General features: G+C 36.2%; 1 long non-coding RNA gene across 1 annotated transcript in view; it reads left to right on the forward strand.

Moving 5' to 3' along the window:
• Positions 1–14,734: 14,734 nt before the first annotated feature.
• Positions 14,735–26,758, forward strand: part of LOC107838271 (uncharacterized) — a 79,589-nt gene continuing 67,565 nt past the window's right edge. The window contains exons 1-2 of the long non-coding RNA XR_001664335.1: positions 14,735–14,805; positions 19,780–19,871. This is a non-coding gene — a long non-coding RNA (uncharacterized LOC107838271). The remainder of the gene's footprint in view (positions 14,806–19,779; positions 19,872–26,758) is intronic.

Here is a 26,758-nt window from a genome sequence, read left to right on the forward strand (position 1 = left end):
CATTTACATTTCCTCCAATTTGGGAGTGATGCCTCAGCGAAGTGAACGGCTGAGCCTCGGCAGCTTTCAAGCACCCTTCGGACTGAAACCAGGGAGCTGCGGGGAATGAAGCCTCATGCTGAGCTGCCTCTCAGCTTCTAGAAGTTGTCAGTGGTGCATCTGTTGCAACTAGGAAGAACACGGATGGGGTAAAAGCTGCTGTCTGCTGACAGGAGGCTTGAACGTGGCTTTCATCCCCCAGCATGCTGATACCGTACTGTACACACTGCATCCATCACGCGCTCTGTCACTCACTTGCTCACTCAGGCTCAGTTCAGCTCGCCCCCTGAAGCGTGGCATTTCAACATCTGGCCTCTCCAGCTTTGACTTCTTCTGGGTCACACCCTCATCAAGCAGTGGAGATTCTAAGTCTTGATGTCTCAAACCTCCTAGCTGCATTTTGATCTCACTTTGGAGCAGTGGTTACCAAAAAGTAACCACTGCTCCAAATCAATGCTCATAAGCTGTTTAAGGTGTTTGTCTTGACACTAGGATCATGTTTAACTAACTTTTTATTAAAGTTTGTGCACTACAGCCTTGCATAGCTGGTGTTGCAACGCTCCTCCACTGTTACTGTCAGAGTTTGCAGCTGAACGGTTTTGGAACCACTGTTCTTGGAAAATTGGTTGGATGTGTGCCCAGTCGGATAGCAGGAGGACTGCATTTGCAGATCTGGAATGAGGAGAGTGTGAAGTCACTGCTGATATAAATCCACAATAAAAAAGGTGCCTGACATTATCCGAGCACATTACCCGAAGAACACGGAGCGCATTTTCGTTTTTAAAATACTTTTAGGGCAGCCAACTTTCAGGTTCAACAGTGTCGAGCTTTCTGTTGGTTACTGGGAATAGTGGATACCTGCAGTACCTTGCAATAGTCACACCTTATGAGTATTGCATTATTCCATAAGTTTCATAAACTTATGAAACTTTATGCTGTTTTTCACCTTACAATCACAAATCTTCATTTATTTTAGGCGGGTTTTGTGTTCTAAACAAGCAAAAAGTAGTAAATAAATTATCCATGTTTTTATTTTTTAAGTTAATAATCTGCATTATGCTGTGAGGGTGCTTTTCTTCAACATGGACAAGGACTCTGACTAAATTTGATGGGAAGGTGGAAAGAGCTGAATACAGGGTAACCGGGGCGTAACACCTGCTAAAGGCTGTGAAAGACTTCAGACTATGAAAACAATGACTGAAGCAAACAACCAAATCAATAGACCAAGGCATATTTATTTGTGTAAATGGCCTAGTCAAAGTTGAGCCCTAAATCTAACCAAAAATGTGTGGAAACGCTTATAAATTACAGTTCTTAAAACTCTCATTTCAAAATGACCAAACTTGAACTATTTAGAAAAGAAGAATAAGCATAATAAGAATAAGAATAACAAGAATAAGAAGAATAAGCATAAGAATAAGTTAAACCTCTAATTCTTCCAAACTCTGTAAAGTATTGACTCACACAATGGAACTTTTTTTTTTTTTATAAAATTGCATGCAACACTGCTCAGATTAGCATTTTATTGAAAACTATGTGTCATTGTGCTTCACAAGTCCATCACATAACATCCCATTACTGAAGTTTGTTGTTGAAGCCTGACAAAATGTGAATATGTGGGGAATACAGGGCAGCATTAAGATTGAAATTACAATTCTAAGTCACTACACCATGTGTTGGCAAATATTGTCTGAAATCACCTCAGTAATAATAACAGACAATTGATCGTTTTTGCTTGTAGCTTTGTCTGAGCAATTTCATCTTCAAATATCCAACAGTTAATGAATTTTAGTCAGATCAAATTAAATTAATAACATTACACCCTACTTATAGACAGCACTTTTTTCTACTTTTACCTGCTAACAGAAAATGTCCTAATGTGGAAATGGAAGACCTTGGAAAGTCCTGATCCCCTGCAGACACTGAAGAGTTTTTTATTTCAGTTTTGAGCACCAGTGCTTCTGTGGAGTAGATTTACAATGTACAGCTCAAGGGAATGTGAGAGACATTACATCTATATGTCCATTGAACACTTTTGGTCACTTGATTGATTGACTGATTTTCCTAAATGGGACAGTACATACTAATGCATTCATTAGAATGCACACTATTGTCGTAAATGTAAATGTACTGAATTTAGCAAAAACATTTTTCATACTTTGGTCATGTTACCATCAAAGAGATGATCTATCCAATAAGCTACATAAAGTTTACAGGAGGTCAGCAATATTTCCCTTTTAATCTCTACATAAATCCTTCCACTGAGATAAACTCGGTATGCATAACAGTCTGCAACAGTTTCTCTTTCTGGTTGACCTTTCATTACTGAGCTCCAGATTAAATATTTGATCCAAAAGCCCCTCAGGGCTCCGCAATATTGGCACAGTTATACAGTCGGTGTTCTGTGACAGTTCCTTTGCTGAAAAAAGTTTTTTCTGCTTTTTTTTTTTTTTAAAGTTTATGTTTTTAGGTCATAAACACATTATACTGTTTATATTATTTCAATTATTTTATTAATTTATTTTTATTTCTCTTTCTCACTGTTTATCTTTTTTAATCTTTTTCAAAATGTTTTTCTCACTGTTTTGGTGATTTTAATGTTTTTATCTTTAAAAAAAAAAGTTAGAGTCCTTGTCAAACGGCATTTTAACTAAAGTACAAAGGGTTGGAGTCCCAGTTGACGGCGTCTCAACTAAAGTTCTACAGCTTTTTATTTCTCTTTCTCACTGTTTATCTTTTTTAATCTTTTTCAAAATGGTTTTCTCACTGTTTTGGTGATTTTAATGTTTTTATCTTTAAAAAAAAAACGTTAGAGTCCTTGTCAAACGGCATTTTGACTAAAGTACAAAGGGTTGGAGTCCCAGTTGACGGCGTCTCAACTAAAGTTCCACAGCTTTTTATTTTTCTTTCTCACTGTTAACATTTTAATTATGTTTTTTTTAAAATCTCTTTCTCTTTCTCACATGCTGTTTTTATTTTAATTATGTAAAGCACTTTGAAATGCGATGCTGCTGAAATGTGCTATACAAATAAAATTTGATTGATTGATTAAAATGAAAATGTGACCTTTCTGACCAAAATTGCAGATAAACAGCTGTCTGGATTGTATGTAATCCAGACAGTTCAAACTATTGTAAAGTAGTTTGCAAACTGAAGAGAACTCTGGAACAATTTTGAACAATCTTATTTTCTTGGTTGATGAAGCTGAATACCATTTCCTATTTTCATTTTTAAAATTAAGTTTAAGCTAAGAAATAAATTAGCATCCTACATTGTCTGGCAAAAGTAATAATACCTCTGAATCCTTATAACCTCCACAAATTTAAAATATTTTATTGTGATGTTTAGTGATAAACCAAAGCATAGTAATAAAATTAGGTATCAGCTTTATAATTCTCAAGCAAAAATTTGAAAAGTGCAGCTGCCTGATTGAATATTTTGTGGAACTGCTTTAGCTGTGACTACAGTCTTTTACAGTTTGCCCCTACTAGCTTTACAAATCTGGTGACCATCTTGCCAAAATGTCTTAATTAAGTTTAGCTCTAGCCCTATTTTATCTTAATTTGAGAAATTGCATTGTAGCTTTGACTGTATGTTTAAGGTCATCATTACTCTGCTGCGAGGTAAACATCCAACTCCGTTACTGAACTTTTGAATTTCGCTACATCCGTCTATCTTTGAATTTTGTGCTAGCATGATGCTGACACTGCCAGTTTTGATGGTGGGGATGGTGTGTTTGCACTACACGTTTTAGTGTTTTGCATAAAGCAGAAATAAATTCCATTTTAATCTCATCAATTACTTGTTTACATGTTTGCTGTGTCTCTTATATGAAATGTGGAGTTCACAGCTCATAGTTATCTGGTCAAGAAACTCTGGCTCCAGAGTTTAAGTACAAAACATGAACATGTTTTAGGGCTATTGATAATAATTTTGCATAGCATTCATTGATAATTCAAACACTTGTTGCAGCATCACAGACTTTGAAAAGTTCGTTTTCCTTCCCCAGATGGCATTTTCATTCAGAAACAAGATCTTAACAAGCCAGTTCTAAGCCACATTCTGTTGTCAGAAGAAAGTTAAATTACCTTGGATATAAATAGACTAAATTTAGAAAATAAAGAATTCCATGACTTTCATGATCAAGCAATTGTACTTTGGCATTTTCCTGCTGAAAGAAAACCTTGGGTGAGAAAAAGTGTTCTGTTTGGCCACTGATGTCAGAGCTACAAGCAGGAAAGGTCAGCAAAGGAACGACGTTTGTTTTGGATCGGGATGCTACATCAGTTCTACTGGTGAAACCGAAGTAGAGGAGACAGACGATGGTACGACTCATGGTCATTATGGACAACACCTTCCACCATCATAATGAAACCCTGAGAGAGTTTGGCAGCTTCTGCAGTGACAGGCTGCTCCTCTTGTGGTGCGTGATGAAACGCAATTGCAATCTTCACTCGGCAAAGCTGCCAATTTATAATTCAATCATGCATCTCAGCTTTTCAACTCTCAGCTTTATGTCTTTCTGTTTCACTGTGTGTATTTGCGTGTCAGAAGTGTTCCTCACAATGTGTTCTAGAGAAGGATAGTTCAGAAAGTTTTGGGATTTTAAGACTGAAGCAAGATTACTTAATTGTACTGGAATGATCTGAAAATATGATTATTTTTCATTATTTACAGTAATGAAACCATAGTTTCATTACCTTACTACATAGAACTTTCATATACTTTGCATTTTGTATTTTAAAATGCTAACTTTGGTGTTATTTGCTATTTTGCAAGTAAATTATATAAAACTTAAAAGCAGTATTTAGAAAGCATTTTGTTATCTGGAATATTTTTATTAAAGGAATGATGTGTAATGTATATGTCAGTTGAGGAGTTTATGAATAACTACTATGTTTGATAAAGCTTTTAGGATTAAATACATTTGGGATCAGACACAGCAAGCTTAGCAAATTTACCTTTGTTATTTCTTAGACACCCCTATGCCGGGTCATTTTATAGATTTTTTATTATTTACTACACACGATTAAAAAACAATAATAATAATAGTACAATTAAAAAATTAAATAAAGAATCTCAGGGCTCTCTTCAAAGTTCTAATAAAAACGTTTTAGAAATAGACTTAATTATCGTCTTCCTTTCAGAGATGGTAACTTGTTGTATGTACACTTTTTAAAAAATCTTTTCTCTAAGAGGAAACTTACAACACCATACACCAAGATCATAATGTTAAAGTAATAACATGAAAAATAGAAGTAATTTAACCTTTAAAACTGTAATTTTGTTACCATTTATATTTTCTTCCTGCCCAGTGAGTCATCACCGTGGAAGGACTTTATTCTCTCAGATTACAGCTGTCTTCTCTGTATCATATATTACTTCTATGTGGTGAAATTCATTTTCTGTTGGTTGCTTTTTGCTACATTTTGTGCGGCCGAGTTTCAAATTGGAAAGTCTGTCGTTATATTTATTAATTTGCTATATTTTGTGGCAAATGTGAGCCACGCTGTCTACGAGGGGTCTGAGAGGATTTCCTGAATTTATATTCATCTTTGTCAGTTCACTGGGTTCATGATGCCTCCCATCCGATGGGCTCAGCAGGGTAATGGGGGTTTGTGGATGATGATGGATGTCTCATACATACAACTGCTGCTGGGCCTGCATGTTCTAGGAACATCCATAACGGCTCCCATGATAGCTAAATTATATATTACACACAAACACACACATATTATTTTCTTGTCAGGTAGTATTAACAAAGCCAAACAATACCTTTTTTATATTGATTGTATTTTTGCATTGCGCACTAAACCACACTTTTTGCTTTTCCTTTACTTGGTTTAAGTTTACATTACCTTTGTGCATTTTGGAAAAGCTCGGATAATGATGTCACAGCTGTATAACCCTCTAATGACATCTGATGACATTTGAGTCAAATGGAGGCATACCAGTTGATGTGTTTCACGATAACACCACAAGTACACTTCTTTCTTATGGGATGTCATGAAAAAAGCTAAAGAAATTCACCTAAATATTAGAAAAATGAGTGTGCACCCTGAGAAGTTTGACTCAGGGTGCACACTTGTTTGGGTTACTTTTTCTAGATGCCTAAATGCACCACCTGTTCAAAAAATGTAAAGCAAATGCTTTAAATGCTAATGCTATGAGAATAACCAGCCATCATGCTGCTCGGTTTCTCTGTCTCCTGCAGGAAGCTAAAGCGGAAACTCAACTTGTTCTTTCTTTCAAATAGACAAAGAGCAATTACTGTAGTTGCCCAAAGGCTTTGGGACAGCAAAGTTTGTTTTATTTATTTGGAGAATTATTCAAAATATGGTCCAAGCTGTCAAAAGAAATTAGCAAAAGAACAATGTATCATAATTTAGAAAAGTAAGAAATTATTAGTGTCAACAGTAGAAGCGGGACAGAAAAAATATAAATTGAGGTTTTACAGTGATAATATTTCCTTCACTTGCTTGGTACATACATCTTCATTCATTGAACTTTGATTCTTATTTTTCCTATAAATCACATTGAATAATCATGTTCATGATTTGGCAGTATAAATAAAGTTGCTTTGCATTAACAGCTGACACCGTGAGAAGTTGTTCACAGTTGTCGACATGTATGTCTGTGTGGGTTATTTTAAAATAAAGAAAAGGCAGACAGATATAGAGTGCCTGTTTTGAATTGTTTCAGTTATAAAAGTTTTACAGAAAAATAAGCGGTACCAGTATACCGCTATAAAATCTGTAAAATCAAAACGGCAGGACAAATGAAATTGTTTTATATCAGTTTGCAGAGTTACATTATTAATCTATTAACCTTGTTTTTATTGACAAGGCTTATTGAGATCTAAGTGTAGCAATGGAACTGAATGTTATTGGGATTAATTGTGTGTAATCTAATGTGTGGATTATGTTTTGATTTGAGTAAAAAATGAATTTGAATGTCTAAAACTGTTCCTGTCTCTACATCCATTCATATTGGTGATTATACTGAGGTAAACTCACATTATGTTGCACTTTTCTGTGTGCCGTCACTTTTTTTTTCCTTCTTCTTTTCATGCAATCCCAGGAGCTGTTGATAAGCTGTGCCTCCAATTTTGTGTGTGTGTGTCATCTGCAGGGAAAAATAGATGGAGGAGGAGGCGAGGGTGCCGAGGGGAAGAGTGTTGAAGTTGGCGCTGTTTGGTGGTGGCGGGGGCGGGGTTGAGAGTAGCTGGGGCATAAAAAGTCCACTACTATTTGTCACCGTCCATTTCAGCGCCTGGCTGTCAGGGGCGGCCGCCTGTATGCGGCAGTGAAGGCCTCTGGGAGCATCTCACTGTGCGCATCTGCCAGGCAGGAACGTGAATGCCTGTTGCTCGCTTTGCATCTGAATGCCTGCTGGAAAGCGGAGCTGGGATTGGGGAGCGAGAAAATATTATGTATTTCACAGCCAAAGTAGGGACCTCAACCATAAACCAAGTGACCCCAATAATCCACTGTAAATTCTTCTCTTATTATATATTTCAACTAATTATAACATTGCAATTCTTGGCATGTTTAACTGAAAAAGCTTTAAGAGCTTCCTTACTCTGTACAAGTAGAGACTGGCGTAACAGTGGCTCTGACAACAGCCTATTAAAGCCTTCAGCTGTATCTGTCTCCAACATGACCTTCGCTTAAGTGCATCTCATTTTGCCAAAAGTCTCCAATACAACTGCAAAATGCTTACACAACTGCAAAATAATAAAAATAAATGAAAAAAAAAACTCAGCACGAAATAGTGCCACGGAGCATTTTTTCATGTGAAGGAACACGGGTCTAATTAATGTGAGATGGCATGTAAGAATGGACATGAACAGTAGCATGTCATTTCCACAAACGCACACGCAGGACAAACACTGGTCATCCCGGAGGCCTGAGCTTTCCCACATGATTCATCTCTCTTGACACTCAGGTCATCAGCTCAACATCGTAATGAATGAATGAATGAATGAATGAACTCTCCAGCAGGCCAAAGTAAACGGAGATCACATGATGAGCTCAGGATGTCTTAGTCAAGCTGTCTCTTGCATTAAGGTTATATAACTGAAGGAGTGGAAAAGTGCATGTATGCGTGTGGCTTTGGATATCTATATTTCTATATATATATAGATATGGATATATACGTGTGTGGGTGTGAGTTCATCTTGTTTTATTCACAATTACATCCTGACTTTGCTGTGCTGTGGATTACGGAGGAGTTGGATGACTTCAAAGAGTTTCTATTCCAAAGGTCATTATGAAATATTTTCACTCTTTTTTGTGATGTAGCAGAAAATACAACATTCTCCTTTGTTCTGAATTTCTACTGGCTCCTTTGTTATTTGTTGGCCAAACAGCACACTGCACTAAAGTATTATTGTGGGAAATAATAAGAGCTGCATCGTAGCCTAGTATGCAATCCTGAACACAATATCAATGTGTGCAGCAGCCATGGGACAGGATTAGATTCTCACTGTACAAAAATACACCATCACCTTGTAGTGGCTACACAATTTTAAATAAGAATCTATTACATAATCTACTGTTGTTTACAACTGAAAAGCAAATATGATTCATACTGCTGTTAAAAAGTGAAGAAGGTTTGAAGGAAAGCTTGGTAACTTTCTTCAGAATGACCAGCAGTCTGCAGCAACAGGTGGAGGTGGGGTAGAGCTGCCTTACACTATTCTCCATGTAGCTGTAAAACACTCCAGTACTCCAGCACCATCTCTGGCATCTTATTAACTGCAAATCAATAATCTATTTGATTATGTCACATAGACATAATCAAATATAAAGAGAATAGACTTTCTCTACATTTGATGTTTACATTTGATTTATTTTGGTGACTGAGATGGTAACGCTCAAAGTGATGATGGGGACATTATATCCTCAGCATCTTGCGTATAATATATATAGAAAAAGAGAAGTTCTGGTTCTGAAAGCAATGTGGGCTTTCAGAACCAGTATGTCCACAGCAATATTTCACAATAATAATCTAAAATATCTATAATAAGATATTATAGAGTAATCATTTATTCATCCATTGACAATGGGGATGTTCCCAGGACGCACATTAAAAACTATTACAGAAAACCTAAAGTAAAAACTATAAAGTTGTTAATAAAAAAGGCATATCCTAAAATAGTGAAATGTACATAATGTGAACTTGTTTAAAATATGCTTTTTATTAAGCAAAAGAGCAGACAGATCTGTGCAAATAACAACTGCAGAGATATAAACTCTCTTGGGCATAAACTGGTCGCATAAATTTAAAATATTCAATGAAATGTAATATTGTCTGGGTCTGTTCTCATTTTTCACTGGTTTTATTGGGTTCATTGGGTTTGTTGGGAGCAGAGCTGGTTATACATTCAAATAGCTGATGGGTGGAAAGATCTACACTGGTCTCATTTATCCACAGAAGTAACGATGGCAAGCTAAGTTTCATGATTCAGTTTGATAAACGATATTTTATGATGTTGTGATCACAGCAGTTTAACTTAATGGCAACAACAATCTTCACGACAATTACTATGAAATAAAGCCTGATTGTACTTCATTCATTGTTTTCTGCACATAATTATCTTTTTAAATTTAATCATCTGTTTCGAATTTAGCTTAGATAAACGATGGTTCTGTCAATCCTCACCCTTTGTAAAGTTTGCTCAAAGTCAAAACAACATGTCTGCAGCCATTTTTAATGCTTCTAAGGTACAAAATGTGGTGCAATAAACTAAAAATAACTAAATCAAGATGTGATGGAGGCATACACTTTGGAAAAGTGTGAAAAAACTTTGAATGTTTCTTTGGTTTAGTATTTTCCGGGTACATTTATTTTTAAATAAAATTCTAAAGATAATTTGTCAAGTCAAAGAAGAGCCTTCTGTGCCTTATGTATTAATACATAGAGATTTATTTAACACTTGAAACCATTTGACAGGTCAGTTCTTTTTATGACTAATTCCTAATGTTGCTCAGATATCTGTACGTTGACCAATGAGTTTCTGAAACTTGCAACAAACGTCTTGTAGCTTTGTCTGTACCATAAACGAAGATGCATGTGACTGAGCGAAGCCAGTCAAGGAGGATGGATTCTCACTCTGATGTGCACATGTACCATTGTTTGCTGCCGCTGCCACTGTCCTTAGTGGATGGGGGCTTTATGGCTTCTAGCTTTGACTACACGTGGCAGCAGTGAGAGACAACTGTGAGCGAGAGTAATGTTGAGGGGAGAAATATAACAAGTGCATGTGTGTGAGAGTGAGTGAGTGTTTATATTTGGATCATGTGCCAGACTTACTGTTTGAAAGCTCTGAGGAAAAACACGTGATCACAGATTCCCCTCTCTCAGTTTTATTTCATTCTGAGGCTCTGAAATTGGCCCCAGGCTTGGAGGTGGAGGCTCCCTTAAAACAACAATGACTCTTTTGTGGCAGCTTGTTGTGTTTCGGACAGAGTCCGAACTCAACCAGGCAAGAGAAATGGAGCCTTTAAGAAGGGGGCAGAGGAAAGTACCTGTGTTTCTGTCACATTTCAAAATTATTACTCTAGTTCTCATATTCATTTTCTGCTGTCATTACATAAAATCCTTTTTAAATTCCTTACTATTACTGAAGTGCTTCTCATCTAGTTTTAATGGAGGTTATGAACTAATACTCAGACTGTCTTTATAACACTTTCATGAAATTAAACTCCTGACAGGATTTTCTTTTTTACAAGCTGAAGTTGTTAAAGCTTTGTGTCAGATACGCAGTTGGACATAAATCTGAGATCCCCTCACTGTGTTTATTTCATTTTTAGTGAGTGCTTTGGTGTAATTGTCCAACACTTTTATGCAGCAGTTTTTCTTGGTCGGACTTAACGGCATTAATAAATTGCTGCAGGCAATATATCACAAGCATTTTATATTAACCAAAAAACACACAGGTTGTAGAAAGGCACATTGACAGTAATAAATAGTTGAAAAGATCCAACATGTACTGTTATTTCAAAATGAATGGCAGCATGGTAAAAATAAATAAGGAGTATGTCCCAGATCAGACATTGTTGCCTCTGATATAGATTCAAGTTATTTAAGATTTTCTGGCACCAAGTTCAAATTCAACACGGTGCTTGAGCTTATGAAGTCAATGCCGTGAATATGTTTGAAACCTCAGCAGCTTGTCTCACTTAACTCACTCCAGATGTGGCATTATCCATTTTTCTTGACAGCAACACATATTTTGTCCTAGTTTCCACAGAACAGATTTTGTATGCTGCTCCAACACAACACTGACAATAAAAAAAAAATAACAATAAAAAAAAAGCCACTATATGACCTGACAACACATCGCTTATGGTGAGAAGAAATTGTTTCCCTTTTGACAAACTTAACATTTTTCAGATCACCACCTTATTGTTAGACAAAGATAACAACACAAAGAAAACCCAGCTGACCAACTTTGTCCTGCTGTGCCATTTTTACACATCCATGAGTTGAATCCTTGGATTTTTGCCCCATCTCATGAGGAAAAAGAGACTTTCCAGGAGCAGGCACTGGACCAAATCACTCAGTCAACAGTGGAGTGGCCTCACATGAAAAGCCATTTGTGTGCGCATGTAAAGGGCCTCAGGGAAGTTTGCAACAGCATGTTTGTCATACATTTGACAACCACGAACGTCTCATTATTATAATTTATCGGTCCTTAAACTAGAATGAGCTGTTCAGATGCCCAGGGTTAAACATAGCGTGCATCACTTAAATATGGAGGAGTGTCTGGTTATCTTCAAAACATTTTCAACAGTCCTCTTAAGTGAGGCTGATGCAAATATTTGTAATTTGCTCTTCTTGTGGCCTGGATTCAAATGTGTGAAAAGTGTAAAGCTAGATTTAAATGTATTTTTTAAGTATTTTCTTTTTAGGTTTAATAATTACTCATATAAGGTTAATAATTATTGTAATTGTTGCTTTTACAAATAGGGATGAATGTAGTTTTTATAAGTCATGCAACAACATAGCAGAAAGCTAAATAGTTCCACTTTCTGCTGATGGCTCCAATCACCCTGAAAACACACAAAAATACATAAAAGAAAATCATAAAACCATCATTCTGAGGCCAAACAAGCACTAATAATCAAATACCTTGGCAACAGTCCTTCAGTCTGCTCTAGCTATTAAAGTACTGTAACTTGAAAGAAATGGATTTGAGCAACCATCTAATGATATCTATTTAATTCTCTTCTGAGAGCTCAGATTTAGGTCACACAGCGATTCATCACAGAATCACTCTTTCACAAACAAAACACACAAAATGTAAAGACAGAAAGTCTTCTTCCATCTCCGTCTCTTTTTCTGCATCTCAGTCTGTCTCTCTCAGTCATTTCCATTCTGTTTGCAGCTCAACGCCCTCACCCTTTGTCCGTACAACTCTGTGCCGTCATCCTATCTGCTTCGACAGGGAGGGTCTCGCCAGACGCTCATTTGGAAATGGGTTGGAGTTGCATCAGTGACTCAATTGAGATGCATCTGAGGATGTTAATCTTGCTCTGGGCTGCTAAAGTTGTTGGTAATGTGGCTGCGGCTTCAATCAGAATGGATGCTGTTGTCTGTTTTGCTCCAGCTTGCTCATTAGAGTCAACATGACGTGACAGTAAGGACAATCTGCGGTGCTATTTTCTACATGCTCCTGCTCCCCGTTGTGCTGCACTGCCAGACAAGTATTTATATTCAAAGTAGCTTTGACAGCTGAACTTTTCCAAGCAGACATGTGTTAATGCTCATGACCTGTAGATTTTGACACATGGTGGCGTGCATTGGAAATCTTTAGATGAATGCGTTTTTAAAAAAAAAAGCGTTTAAATTGTAATGCCTCTATGTTACATGAACCGAAGGTACTAATGTGCAGTCATAGTCGCCGGGTCCGATACACTCCCACAGCAGTTTTATTAGGCCGAGTGCCAAGCAGTGATGTAACCAGGAGTTGACCCCACTAACTTTCAGTGTCAGGATGGAAAGCCTACATATAAACTCCATGGAGCTCCATGGATTTCACTGTACAAACACATCAACGCTGCACAGTAAAGATGTAGTGACGTTGGCTTTTATGCAATCAGTACCAGAGATGTGATAAAGAAACCTGCTCACTGAAATGACATAGCAAACGTCTATAGGATTTAATGTTAAAACAAATTTAAGCAGTTGATCTAATAAATTCCTGATCATGTCTGATCTGCATTTTTGGCAGAATTTATCTAAAACTAAGACTTGGAAGAGAGGTTTCAGAAAATGAATTCCAACAAAAAATACCTATTTTTCCCCTTAACATTTTCGCTGTAATAAATGTTTTCACTAACTACAGTCCAGGTCATAACTAGGATAGATTCATATAACATAATTTTCTTCTAACTGATTCAAATAAAACTTGCTATTTCGACTTTAGAGTCACACCAAGCATAAATTATTTGCTGGAATAAAGGACCACAGTCACCCTCATATAGCTAAAATCCTTGAATACTTAACACCCCTCTGTCTCCTGCCTCTGCAGCAAACTCTGCTGGCTGTCTTTCTATTTCAGGGGTTGGAACAGCATGTCAAAGGCAACATTAAAGCTACTTTACAGCGTGATTGACCATTATTATCCTGCTGTGATCAAATTAATCTGAATAGGCCTGAAACAATGAATGATATAACAATCTGGGTGCCAGCCACTTGTCTTTGTAAAAAGGAAATCAATTGGTATTTGGCCAGAACAAATGCCTGCACAGAGAATCCAATGTGGTGTGACGGGGCATTTTGAAGGTAACTGGCCATTGGCTCTGGAGAAACTGTAGTTTTATCATTTTAAAGAAATGTTTCCAATTTCCAGTCAGAGGTTCAGTAAAGTGTATCATTTTATAACAATTTGAAAGTACTTAAGGTCTCTGGATGAACTTGCCACTGCTTTATGTAGAATTAAGGATCCTCAGGATCTTTTGTCTTTTTATGTATTTCTTGATTGTCACAGATATGTTGAGATCAGCTTTAATATACCCTTTTACAATTTGACTAAGGGTTTTCACAAACATACAAGCTGCAGTGCAGGAAAACTCAAGTCAAAACAAATCAAATCACAGATGAGCATATAAACACAGATAAAAATGAAAGGTCGGTTTAATTAGAAACGTTTTGAGAAAATCACTGATTCACCAAATCAATATCTTAAATGACCATAAACAGTTTTTGAGTATCACTTACAAGAGACTGATGTGCATTTTGTGTCTCTTTGTACCATCAAACATAACTAAGCATATTTCAAGGAAATTTTTACAACCTTTAGATATTTGGGTTTTTGTGTTCTTATTTTATTGCAGTCTATTTATATTCATAAGGCTTGTTAATTATACTGTGTTCATTATGGTTAGAATTGCATTGCCATATAAATTTGTGTTTTTGCATATGTTCTTAGCTTATTCTCACATTCTTTTCCCTTTACATTCAAATATATTTTCTTAGATTATCATCTTGACTTTCCGTTGTTTGGTTTGCAGGTCCTTCCAGGTTTTGTCCAGCTCCCTCAGTGTTAATTCGTCTTCCTGCCTCTGTTCTCCTGCTGTCTCCCAGCCACAGCTGTACCACATTTCTCCTGATTAGCTCATCTGGTTCTTTGTCATTTTTCACCTTTGCTTTAGTATAAAAGTTCACTGCTGTCCATTGTTAATTTATACATTTTTCATATAAACAGTCCTTTTCTCTGACTCTGGTTCCATGCCCTGTTCCCTTTGTGACAGCTCTGTAAGTGTAACAGTTTTCATTATTAAAAATTATCCACTTCACCTTTTTGCTTCTGCCTACATTTGGGTTTGACTAAACAAAACATGACATAGCACCGCTCCATTTTGGCTGATATGCTGCAATGCATTGAAATGTGTTCACTCTGCATTTCTAAGTTAGAGATTCATGTCTTGAATTTTATCCATTTGGATTTTTCTTGTTTTTAACCAGATCTCACAGTTTTAGATTTATTCCCCTCACCAATAATGTGTTAAATGTACCTTGACAGGTTGCTAAGAATCCACAAGCTTTCGAAGTCCTCAAAAAACTAGTAAATGGATATTTTACAGCCCTTAATGACAGAATTGGTGCATCCCATTTAAACTGGTCGATTTCCTGATATTGAGCTGGCTAATAAAATGTCTAGAAATTGAAGAAAAAACTTGAGTTTGAGGCTATGAGTGTGCCATCTTCAATATTAATGTTGGCCTTTATCTATTTTAACACCCAGCTGTCCAAATTCTAATAATCTAACCCAAATGGTCAGCCTGAGATTAAAGGGAAATTGGTTAACGGAGAAAAAGGGACTGCTAAGGCTCAATCTTATGAACTACAATGTGTCTGAACACCAGTTTAACATTAACATTACCATTTAAATTGCAAACTATGAACATATCCTTTGCTCCAAAATCAGCACACATAAACTCAACTGGAAGTCAAATGTCTTCTGGAGAATGATTTTATATATCATGGACCTGTTATCAGGGAGTGATACAGATGTATTGCAGAAATAAATACACCTATAAAGCGACCACGGTTTTTAAGAGGTCAATATTCAAACTGAACAACAGAAGGTTGTCGATGATTTCGAAAATTGGATTTTTCTGCGACATTTAACCACCTAACCAAGGAGCTGTAAGGATAAATTGCCTGGCCTGTGTAATTTTAATCCCATGAGTATTTTAGAAAACCATTCAACACTGTGTACTCAGTTCTTAATGCTAAAACTCAGTTATCATGAAAAAACAGAATACTATAAGTTAATATAACATTATTGCTCTAGTAGATAAGTCTTTATGTCTATGGCAATATTCTAATTGTAAGAGGGAACAATGTGTCCTACAGATATTTATCAGTTCTATACTTTAATTATAAAATCATTGACATGCAAATCAAAAGACATTTACAACTATTTAATGTGTGAGTGATTAGGCCAGCTGATAATTTATCCATGAGAGAGACCTGAAATGTCTTCTGCAAATTGGCTCTTGCAAGCAAAAGAAATTAAAAGCAGGTGCTGTGACAAACCAGATGGAGAGTGTAATATCAACTACAAATTCAGTCTTGCTCAACATATCTTAAGGACATGCACTAGATAAATGAATCAAGTTCATTGTTTAATTAAAGGAATTCTACCATTTTCAGACATCACTGTTCCCCTTTGACAGTTAACAAATCAACTTATTTCACACTTCCTACGATGTTTTTGATGACAGCAGGAGGAAAAGGCAGGATGAGGGAGATTCAATGCAGGCTTGTGGTAAAAAGGTTCTTCATATCAGAGTAGAATAGATAATAGAGGACAATAGTATTGAATAATATCTGTCTGTCTTTTAAATGTGTGACTAACCTTTTAAAAAATATATACGTATGCTTCAAAAAATGCCATAACTTCACTGTATGTTTTTTATGTAATGTTTTTAAGCATTTATTCTTGAAGGATGTGGAAAAAACAACTGATGGAAAACTGAATTTAACTTTTAATGCTGTCCTTTTTGTAAAAATGTCGGCTACTGAAGTGCAAAAACATTGGTAAATACTATAACTGCATAAAATGTCAGTGTGTTTCAAGTCAGGTGATGAAACACACTGCAGAATTGTAGAGGAAATTCACCCATTGTGTGTTTTTATGGATGTGGAAAATGTTGTATGTCAAATTCAGGCCAGACTGGTATGAATGTGATGCATCACAAGTTAAATATTGTTTCAAGTTGATTTAAGTAACATTTTCATACGTTTTGTTAAAATATAGTTTGAACCTAAAGAGAGATTATGTCTATAATCATTCAGGGTTTCATTCAGGGTTTCATACATGTATATTTAATTCTGGGAAAAACTACTTCATGCTTCAAGAGTTCTGGATTTGAAAAGTGTGTGTCGTAGATTTATTTTTGAAATTTTGTAAATCAAAACCATTCAAATTTGCATCTAATGAATTTCTGTGTCCCTTTTTAGCCCTTCATGACGATGCAGTAGGACGCAAAGTAATAATACTAAAAACATGAGGAGTTTCTCCTCTAATATCTCATATAATTACTAGTAGCTGTTTCTTGGCAGATGTTTCAGTTTCTGCTGCAACAACACATGCAGAGTCTGTTTCGGCCCTCAAAATTGTTGTGCATGTCTGTAAACTGGCAGTGCTGAGGCTGCCAAATATCCCCAGTGAATGATATAAGAAGTGCGACTGAGTGTCAGCGAGGTGTTTGGATGAGCTTCTTCCGCTGAAGTCGTTTTGGTTACATCATCATCAGGTGAATGAGTCAGAGTGCCTGAACTGTGAAGTTAGTGTTGAGACATTGACAGCCATTCAGCCAGACAGCTGGAGGTGTCCGTGTGACTTCACTGTAAGGAATTGTTCATCTCACCGTTACCACTTTTTGACACGATGCTTATCCTAAGCCAGTGCTAGCGCTGGTTCACAGCTGGCTTGTTTTTCAACAGCTCGAGTTCCAATTGCATTTCTGTAACTTCCTCAGAACTAAGGAAATCTTTTGCCTCAGAAGTAAAATGTTTTCACGAAAATAAATGAAGATGTGTTTTATTGTACGTGGGAAGGCTTGAATATGGATAGGTGCTCTTTTGTATGTTATGGTGCTATATTTCCAGTGGAATTTTAATGTTACAGAAGAAATGTTCGTAAAGCTGCAATAGATAACTTTTATGAAAATATGATTTCTGCATATTGGTTAAAACTGTCTTTTTTGTGAGAGTATAACACAACTCACAATTACAGGAAAACTGTTTATGCAATGTCATTGGTAGCCACGCTAACTTTCATGTGCATTCGCAACAGGTTCCATTGAGGGGAAGAAGTTGTAGTGTAGCAGAGAGTGAGGTTTACACAAGGGTAATTGACAGTGCCAAAACTCTCCTCTTGGCTCTGATTGGTTGTTTCTGATCAAACGTATATTTCTGCAGATGGCAGTAGGACCACAGAGAGGAGGCAGAGGAGCTTATTTTTTCACATTATCTATCATATTAAATTGTCATGACATAACAGTTTTAACAAGATAAAGAAAATATTTTGTGTAAAAGTTACACACTGCAGCTTCAAGGGATCAATAACATTTTATCTATCCATCCATCCATCCATCCATCCATCCATCCATCTTCTTCCGCTTATCCGGGATCGGGTCGCGGGGGCAGCAGCTTCAGAAGGGAGGCCCAGACTTCCCTCTCCCCAGCCACTTCTTCCAGCTCCTCCGGGGGAACCCCAAGGCGTTCCCAGGCCAGCCGAGAGACATAGTCCCTCCAGCGTGTCCTGGGTCTTCCTCGGGGCCTCCTCCCGGTGGGACGTGCCCGGAACACCTCACCAGGGAGGAGGAGAACATTTTATCTATAGATATCTAAATAAATTGAAATTTATATACAAAATTGTAATATATAATCATGGTTTTTGTTTCACATTTTTTATTTTTACTTATATAAATGTTTAAACTGGAGAGAAATACCGTCAAACTCACATTTGTGAGTTTGCTCTGTTTCAACAGTTTTTGTCAGCGATCCCAGGGCTGGACAGCAAGCCAGGCAGCATCATATTGAGCAGAGAGGCAGGTCCATTCATCACTGGCTTATGTGGTTCCCACAGCAAATAATAAATTGGCAGTTGACAGATGTGGGTCGCTTTCCCAGCCAGGATGATAATCGTCAGCGATGCCAGAATCAGTATGCTCATGAAGGGTCCAATAGGTGCTAAAACAAAATCATTTGGAATAAGTACAATACATTATAGTAAAGTAAAGGCATTTTCACCTTAAACATTTTAGACACGAGGAAAACAATGAAAAAGTGAATAATCTACAGATAAATTATTGTGAATAGTCATCTACCACATCTCTTATAATGAGAAGTTAAAATGTCTAACATAGAGATAAATCAGAAAACTAAAATAAAGGGATATCACGCCACAGCAGAATCTGTCACTTTTGGAGATTTGGCTTGGGCAGAGCAGACTGGCTTGGATACGTCCCAAGGATCACATTGTTACCATGTTTGGAGACTTGGTCAAGAAGCTGGCATCTGGCTGTTTTTAACAAGTTCAGCCATCCCACAGGGGGAGGCAGGCACCATCCAGGACTGCTACATCCTTATGAAACTACAACCTTATGAATATGAGAACCCAAACATGCTTTGTAGAAACATAGCTATGTGACAAAGTTGCACACAACAAAGAGAGGCCACTCTATTTGTAGTCAGTTTTAATGTAACACATTGTTTTATTCACAAAATCACGCACCAAACAAAATGAAGTGATCAAATTTACAAAAGTAAATGCATTTGACAGTTCAGCCTTCTGTAGAGGATTGCAATCCTTACTGGAATCTTCAATATAGGGTGGATTATTAAAATATTTAACAAAGTCTTTGCCTTCTGTACACATTTACTCTAGACCTATTTGACTTGCTATGTTGCTTTAGTTTGCATTACTTGCTAAAGCTGAAAACACTTAGCTTCATAATGATCTTGACTAAATGTGATGGCAGATTCTTGTATTTACTCATGTCCTGTTTGGTATATGTTATTCATCCTCTTTTTTTGCTTTATTTCTCTTGTGGCATGATTTAGCATTTACATGGTGTTTGCCATTTCTGGCCATTCTCCTGCAGTGTCTCAGTTGTCTCGCCCCATCCATTCAGCTGCAGCTCATTCAGTTAATTAGACTCACTTTTTATTGTTCCACTATGAATGCTCTCTCTTTCATTCATTTCTTACCAGATCCTGCTGTCGGCTCCAGTCATGGTGCCATCGTCCTTGGCGGGCTTTTTTTGACCGGTGGTGTGGATTCTGTTGCTGTCATCGATGTTTCTGTGAGTGTTGAACTTCCTTAAAGTATTACGTCTCTCCAAGGGGCTAATTTCCTTATTTTCCATTATTACTTATTGATAATAATAACAAAAAACAGCCTCAGGCTACTGCAGACACAAAAAAGCTCTTGAAGTAGAGGGAAATTAAACAGTTATTTGCTATTTGTAATCTACATTGGTTCAATAATTTTGACTAAGTTGAATAGAGTTATCATAATGGTGCTAAAAATAAAGTTAAGCTATGCTAAGCTAAATTGGCTAATTATGTGACTAGAAAATGTTCCCTGTACCCTAAGCTATTGTAACAAACAAATCTAATGGAAAAAATGGCACACTATACAGGTACATGTGTTTTGTTTAGGTAAATGAATCATTTTGTTGTTCAAGTTTTGGTCTACTGCTCATCTAATCTAATCTAAGAATGAAGAGCATTTGGATTAAATTGCGATTTTTTTAGTGTGCCTGAACACACAACACTGGATTGGTTTACTAAAACATTTTACCAAATGAATAAATCATTATTAATGATTTAATATCATTATTATTAATCATTATTAATTAATCCCATTGCTCTCCTGCAGTTAAACAATATTTTCACAAGCAACATGATGATTATTGCATATGATTAAATAAATAAAATGCATATCATAAAGATTATAATTTTGCATTGTTTCTGGATATGGTTTTAATTTAGTGATGGATAAAAAAAAAATAAACTCCAGCTCTGTGTGGGGAAATCAAGCAGCTTTGTACCCACTTTGAAAATGAGCTCAAAGCCTATTAGAGACATTTAATTTTCCCCATTGACAAGTTTAGGCATTTGTTGACAGTGACTAATTCATCTATTGAGTGTGAGCTAAAGGACGTAGCGCACAATGTGAACTCAGATTATTCCTCATTTCTACAAGATGAAAATTGTCTCGTCACATGAAACAAGACAACAAATATGCCCCAGATACTCTTCCTGAACCATGTGATTGAAAAATATTGTTGTTATCAAGCCTTAGGGAATTCTTCTCCAGGGGAGTTGTACTGTATTAAACCTGTTTTTAAGAAAGTTCAGAAGGGAGTAAAGATAAAGTCCTTGATCTACAAATCAAGCAAGAAAAGCTGACAAACAATCAAAGATACAATGATCCTGTTTCATCTTCACCACATCCTCTGTGCACTCCATTACGTAAGATGTCGTGAGAAGCTTTATCGCTGAATTTTGTATTAAAAGTGGTGGAGTAGGTTGTTGAGGGACTGACATGAATAGGACACATTATGCTGAATCGACACTTAAGCTTGTGTTAGCCTCAAAAAGAAATCTGTCATAAAGCATGGCTTGATGATGATCCATCCCTTTTGATTTGTTCTGAAATCCTTCTCAAACATTTACGCATAGTTTACATTAAACAGACAAATTTATTTAAAACTTGTCACCTCTTATACACCTTTGTAGCTCTTTTCAATTTTCCTATGCAGAAAATAAATCCATTAGTGAGACAGAGAAGCTCCAGTTAGGTGTTTTCATGAACTCATCGGCAGCAATGTCACTTAAATTTTAGGCTATTATGCATTTTAGCTGCTCTATTTCATAAGTCTTTTGCAGATTTTCTCCAATCCTAACAGAATAAAAGTTATTCAAAATTAACATTTGTTTAATTGTTAATCAAGGTGATTCATCAACATAAACAAACTTACAAAAACTCGAGAGAGTAGTACGAAGAAGGAGCAGCAGAACTGGATGGGTAGACAACAGACTTGATAACAGACGTGAGAATGGGAGGATCTGCCAGGGAGTGAAAGAAACTGGAAGAATTATAAATATGGAAGATGATGATCAGTAGTACAGAAACCAGCTAAATCGAATTAACAAAATGCAGAACAGCTGTGTTGGGAACTTTAATGAGGGAACTGAGAGAAAATAGTGATGGTACTCTGGGGAAAAAATAAAAAAACAATTAATCACAAACCCTAGGAACAACATAAGTCAAAAATAAGTGGTGATTTTAGTTTATGCATATGTTTAGAGACAATCCAAAATATTTTCATATATTCACATACATCTTGTTTTATAGAGAATATATATTTATTTTTTTGCTGGAGCTTGCAGAATATGCACATCCTGAAAAAAAGTTGTTCAAATAAAAAATTAATGGCTCAAAAATTAATATGAAATCAATGTCCATAAATGGTGTATGTAAACTTCTGGCTGGAATATTTGTTAAAATTCTCAGTGAAAAGCTCTCCATGCCTTTCCTTGAGTTTGAATGTTTTGTGGTTTAATAGAGCAAACACTTGTTAATTTCTAAGCTGAATGTTGAAGGAAATCATGTTTTAAATATTAGCGCCTGATTTATTTAACATCTGTTTGTGCTCCTGTTCATATTATGGTTTTCTATTGGTGTATAAATGTAACTGCTGCAGTACTGCACTAAGTTGGAGATAAGTCGGTGTCATTGTATGTCCTCTGAGTGCCAGTCCTGTTTGCTTTTCCAACAGATCTGCTTTAACTTTGTTCCTCGTGCGGTTATAGAATTAAAAATCATCAACAGCAAAGATGGTAATTTGGAAAGAAATAAAAAATTCATGAGGGCTGTTTCACAGAAAAGGCTTTTGCACTTTTATTAAGGGTTAGTCGTTCACAAAACATTAATTAAACGTCTAAAACTAATCTCTGTTCAATAAAGTTACACATTTTGAAGTTTTTTCCCATGAAAATAATCTCTTCATGCCTTAAAGTGGCTCAGATCTAACACTACCCTCTTACCTCCTTCAGTATGCAGAGATCAATAAATATGCAAATGAACTCTGCTTCATTCCTCGGCTGCTTGCCTGCAGCCCTGCCTTACTACCCCTCTCCATACTGTATCCAAGGAAGCTCAGACACACTAATCATTCCAAAGCACCAGCCAAAACCTTTAAAGTGTATTTTCAAGTTGAAGAAGAAAATTTGAGCACAAGCACAGCAGCAAAACAGAGGAACAAACGCCAAGACTGACATGAAACCAAATAATTGAAAACAGAATATATGCAAACAGCTTCACTGCACTGTCAGGGAAAAATATAAATTTTCAGTGTTTTGTTTTTATTAGTTTGTTTTAATTTGCAGCTATTTTAGCTTTTTTTTTAGCTGTTTTTTGTGAGTAGCAACGGATTTGTAACAACCAAACATAGCTGACAAATCTGATCAATTTTCAACTTTTACCAATATTTAAATCTGCAGCAGATTTCAATATGATTTTTTTTATCTAACAAGAATATTCTAAATGCAATGCTTTCCAACAAACTGAGCTAAACAAAGGACACGTTAAATCTATTGCTGATGGTTATGTTTTCGTGAGAAATCCAGACATCTGATCCATATAAAGCGTTTGGATAATCAAAGCTTTGACTTGAGCATGGCTACTCCACCAAATTTCAAGGCCTATTAAGGACCTGTACTATGTTCTGATAGGGAGTCTCACAACTGTAAGTCTGAGTTTAACAAAAAATTCAAGGTGTGTATTAAGTGTGTTACTCTAGGAGTGTTCATTGCTCTGGATTTGCACTTTAAACCTAAATAGTTTCTGCAAATTGCAAATCGGCTTGTTTATTTGATCTGAACACTTTTGTGGACCTGCCTTTAAGGCTATAATTTACCTAAGTGTGTCTGGTCACAGCAATTGCTGTGTCATTTCATGCGTTGGGAAAATATACAATTTATTGTAATGGGTAAATTTTTGAAGCAGATTCAGAGGGATTTTTCAGTGCCAGCTTTTAGGATCTGTTTCACTTTTCTAAGTTGCTGCATCAGCGAAAGAAGAAATTTCTATATGTTTTGAGTACAAATAAAATGAATCGGAACCCCTTAAGATCATCACTGCTCTTATTTTGTCAACCAGGACAACCAGATTTGTCCTGGTTGTGTTTGAAAAAAATATAAATGAATATATCAAATATTTAATGTAAAAAAGCTAAAACAATATAACGTGCCCTCAACCAGATGTACTCATTGAATCGTTAGATAATTTGTGCATATAGCAAAAAAAGACAATACTTCTTCTGCAAAGTAAATCTGGAGATTTGGACCAGCACTGCACCACTAAATCCTGCCAGTCTGCCACTTCACATGATCAATAGCCATGAACAGAAGGGAACTGGAGGCTTGCTTTGCTAAACTTTCGTAACGTGCCAACTCATTTTAGTTGGCTCTTCCCATGTAGTTTCTAATCTTATTGGCCTTCGCTCCATTTTATTCATACGTGTTATAAATAAACCGTCAGCTGAGAAACTGCAATACAAAAAGAGACCTGTGCAGATTACTGAATGTGAAAAGAACTAAAACACATTTTAAATCATGCAGTCCTTGTTGAAATCCATATGAAAAGGCATGTATTGTTTTTAATTTACAGTCTGGTGGCAGTGATCATCTGTATTGCCTTTGTTTTTCAGGAACATCATCAATGTTGATTCCTTGTTTTGGATGTCAAATATTTCCTGTAATTGATCTGACAGAAGATCAGTAGAGAGTTTCTTTTAATGGACAGATTCAGGTGACTCAGCTTGAGCATGCTGCCAATTAGCTTTCTTGTAGCAGGAGGCTTCTTCTGTTGTCATATTAAATATGAAAATGTTCTAATGAACACTTTAACTACATTAACTGAAACTGTAGGCGTTATCTCACCTTGGATGGCCTAAGAAGTGTTGCAGTTTGCAGCGTTTGCCCATCGCTTTTCATTAATCCACCTGGTCTAGTCAACCCTCTTTTCCCAGCCTCACAATCACTGTCATTTATGTAACTGATGGGTGTATGAATAAAAAACCCCTGAAACATCGATTTGTTGCAGTAACAATGCAAAAAAATTAAATGATTTTGCAGAAGATAATCGATTTGGTATAAACATTAGCCACTGCACAAGATTATTTTATATAATCGCAATAATAACTAGTAACATTAACTACAAATGTTGTCTTTATTTATTACAACTCTGACTTGAAACAGTGGTTCTGAAAAGTGGCTCAAAGGAAGCCCCTGACTGTTGTATGACAATCTCAGGTTTCTGTAAATATTTTCATTTTATGAAAAATTCATGTCTGAGGTTGCCCCTGCGTCATTTCCCAGTAGAACACATCCAAAACACTAAAATAAGTCATATTGACAGATTTTTGTCAATATGAATAAAATAATTATTGAAAGCTTTGAATGAAACTATCATGTGCAGTAGGTCCTCACTGACTGCTTTAGCAGAGCTCCTAAAGCAGTCAGTGAGGACCTACTGCACATGATAGTTTCATTCAAAGCTTTCAATAATTTTAGATATTTTGTTTTAATGACCACCAGTCCTTTTGTTGAGTGACTGAAATTACCAAGTGAAAGCCCACTGAGTCACTAGGAAGAAGGCATCAGCTTGCTTGAAGCTGAAAATAAACAATCGGATCCAAACGTTGTTTACTTTGGTTTTTATACTCAAATAACACTAAGTATTGTTGTTGTTGCCCTTTAATTATAGCAGCAATATTACATTTTCTCATCAAAATTTTTCTTTGGTATTCTCTTTACTTTTTCTTAACGTGGTGTCACATTGCTGTGCTAAAAATGATCTGGAAATATGATTTGAGAGTTTGGGTTGCGATTCCAGTTCCACCATCAGCTCCTCAAAGCGCTCTCTCAAAACAAAAGAGGGGCTGCATATATGCATTTAAATTGCTTCATCTTGTCCTTGATCATATTTTTATCAACTTTTGGCTGGGGCTGACTGAGCTGAGCTCAGCCATTGAAGTGTGAAGGTTCTCAGAGTACACATTTAAAGTGACAGCCAGATTGTATTTTATTTTTACTAAACGGCCACACGTCTTAATGCTGGCAACTTTAAGGGAGCATTTATGTTGAAATTATTCCCTACAAACTGTTAGAAATATCATATCTAAAATATATGTTTTTAAATAACTGCTATTGCCTTATAAGCTGAGATTTCTTTTCTGGGGGACAGTTTAATAAAACACAGTCTGTACAAGATATTGATTTCATGGTTTGACATGAAGAGTTGTTGACAGGGCTGTGAAACCTAACAATTGCACTTATGGGACTTGATTCAGTTTGTTTTAGGTTTCAGAGACAGTTGATCAATTTATTTTTTACTTCTTGGTTAATTTTAAATAATATCTTTTGTTTTCTGCAAGATAATACATTCTGTCTCTTTATCTCACCTGAAAGCATTTATCTTTAATTCTTTATTACCCATTTAGCTACTGGTTTTAACTCTTATGAATATTTCATTGGTTTGAATATTTTTTCAGCTATGATTATATTTAAGCTTCGTTTTATTTATATTTTTGTTGGGAGGGTTATACTGCAGATTGCATGGACGCAATGAGCCCACTTCTTAAATGAACTTCTTATTGATGAGTTTGAACAAAATACCCTGTGATTATATGTTGTGGACTAAATCAGAATTTGGTAGGGAATGAAAGAAAATACAAAAAGTATCTTCCTTACACTTTATTTTTGACTACAGCTCTGTTCATGGAGACATACTCCACTCCATGTTCCCAACTTAGACGCAGACATACAAATACGTGAACTAAAACATGTTGCATTTTGCGGCTGAATGGTAAATGTTGTCAAATGTTATGATTTAAACATTTAGGTTTTATACAATATCTATTTTCTGCAAAACCTATTTAAAGATTGACATTAGGATTTGGACTGCACTATGGCATGCTTGGTAGAACTGTTGCTTTGCAGTAAAAAGGTCCTGGATTCAAATCCCATCTTTGTACATGAAGTTTCCATGTTCTCCTTTAGCGTGTGTGGGCTTAGATTAACGTGTCCTCAGGTATGAGTGTGGATGATGGATGGGTTAAGGTTTTGCATTTAATCTCAAATAGAATTTTCTTCTTTTTTCAAATGTAGCCCACAATGC

This window comes from Poecilia formosa, unplaced genomic scaffold, assembly GCF_000485575.1.
Source record: "Poecilia formosa unplaced genomic scaffold, Poecilia_formosa-5.1.2 Scaffold234, whole genome shotgun sequence".
Classification (NCBI taxonomy): Eukaryota; Metazoa; Chordata; class Actinopteri; order Cyprinodontiformes; family Poeciliidae; genus Poecilia; species Poecilia formosa.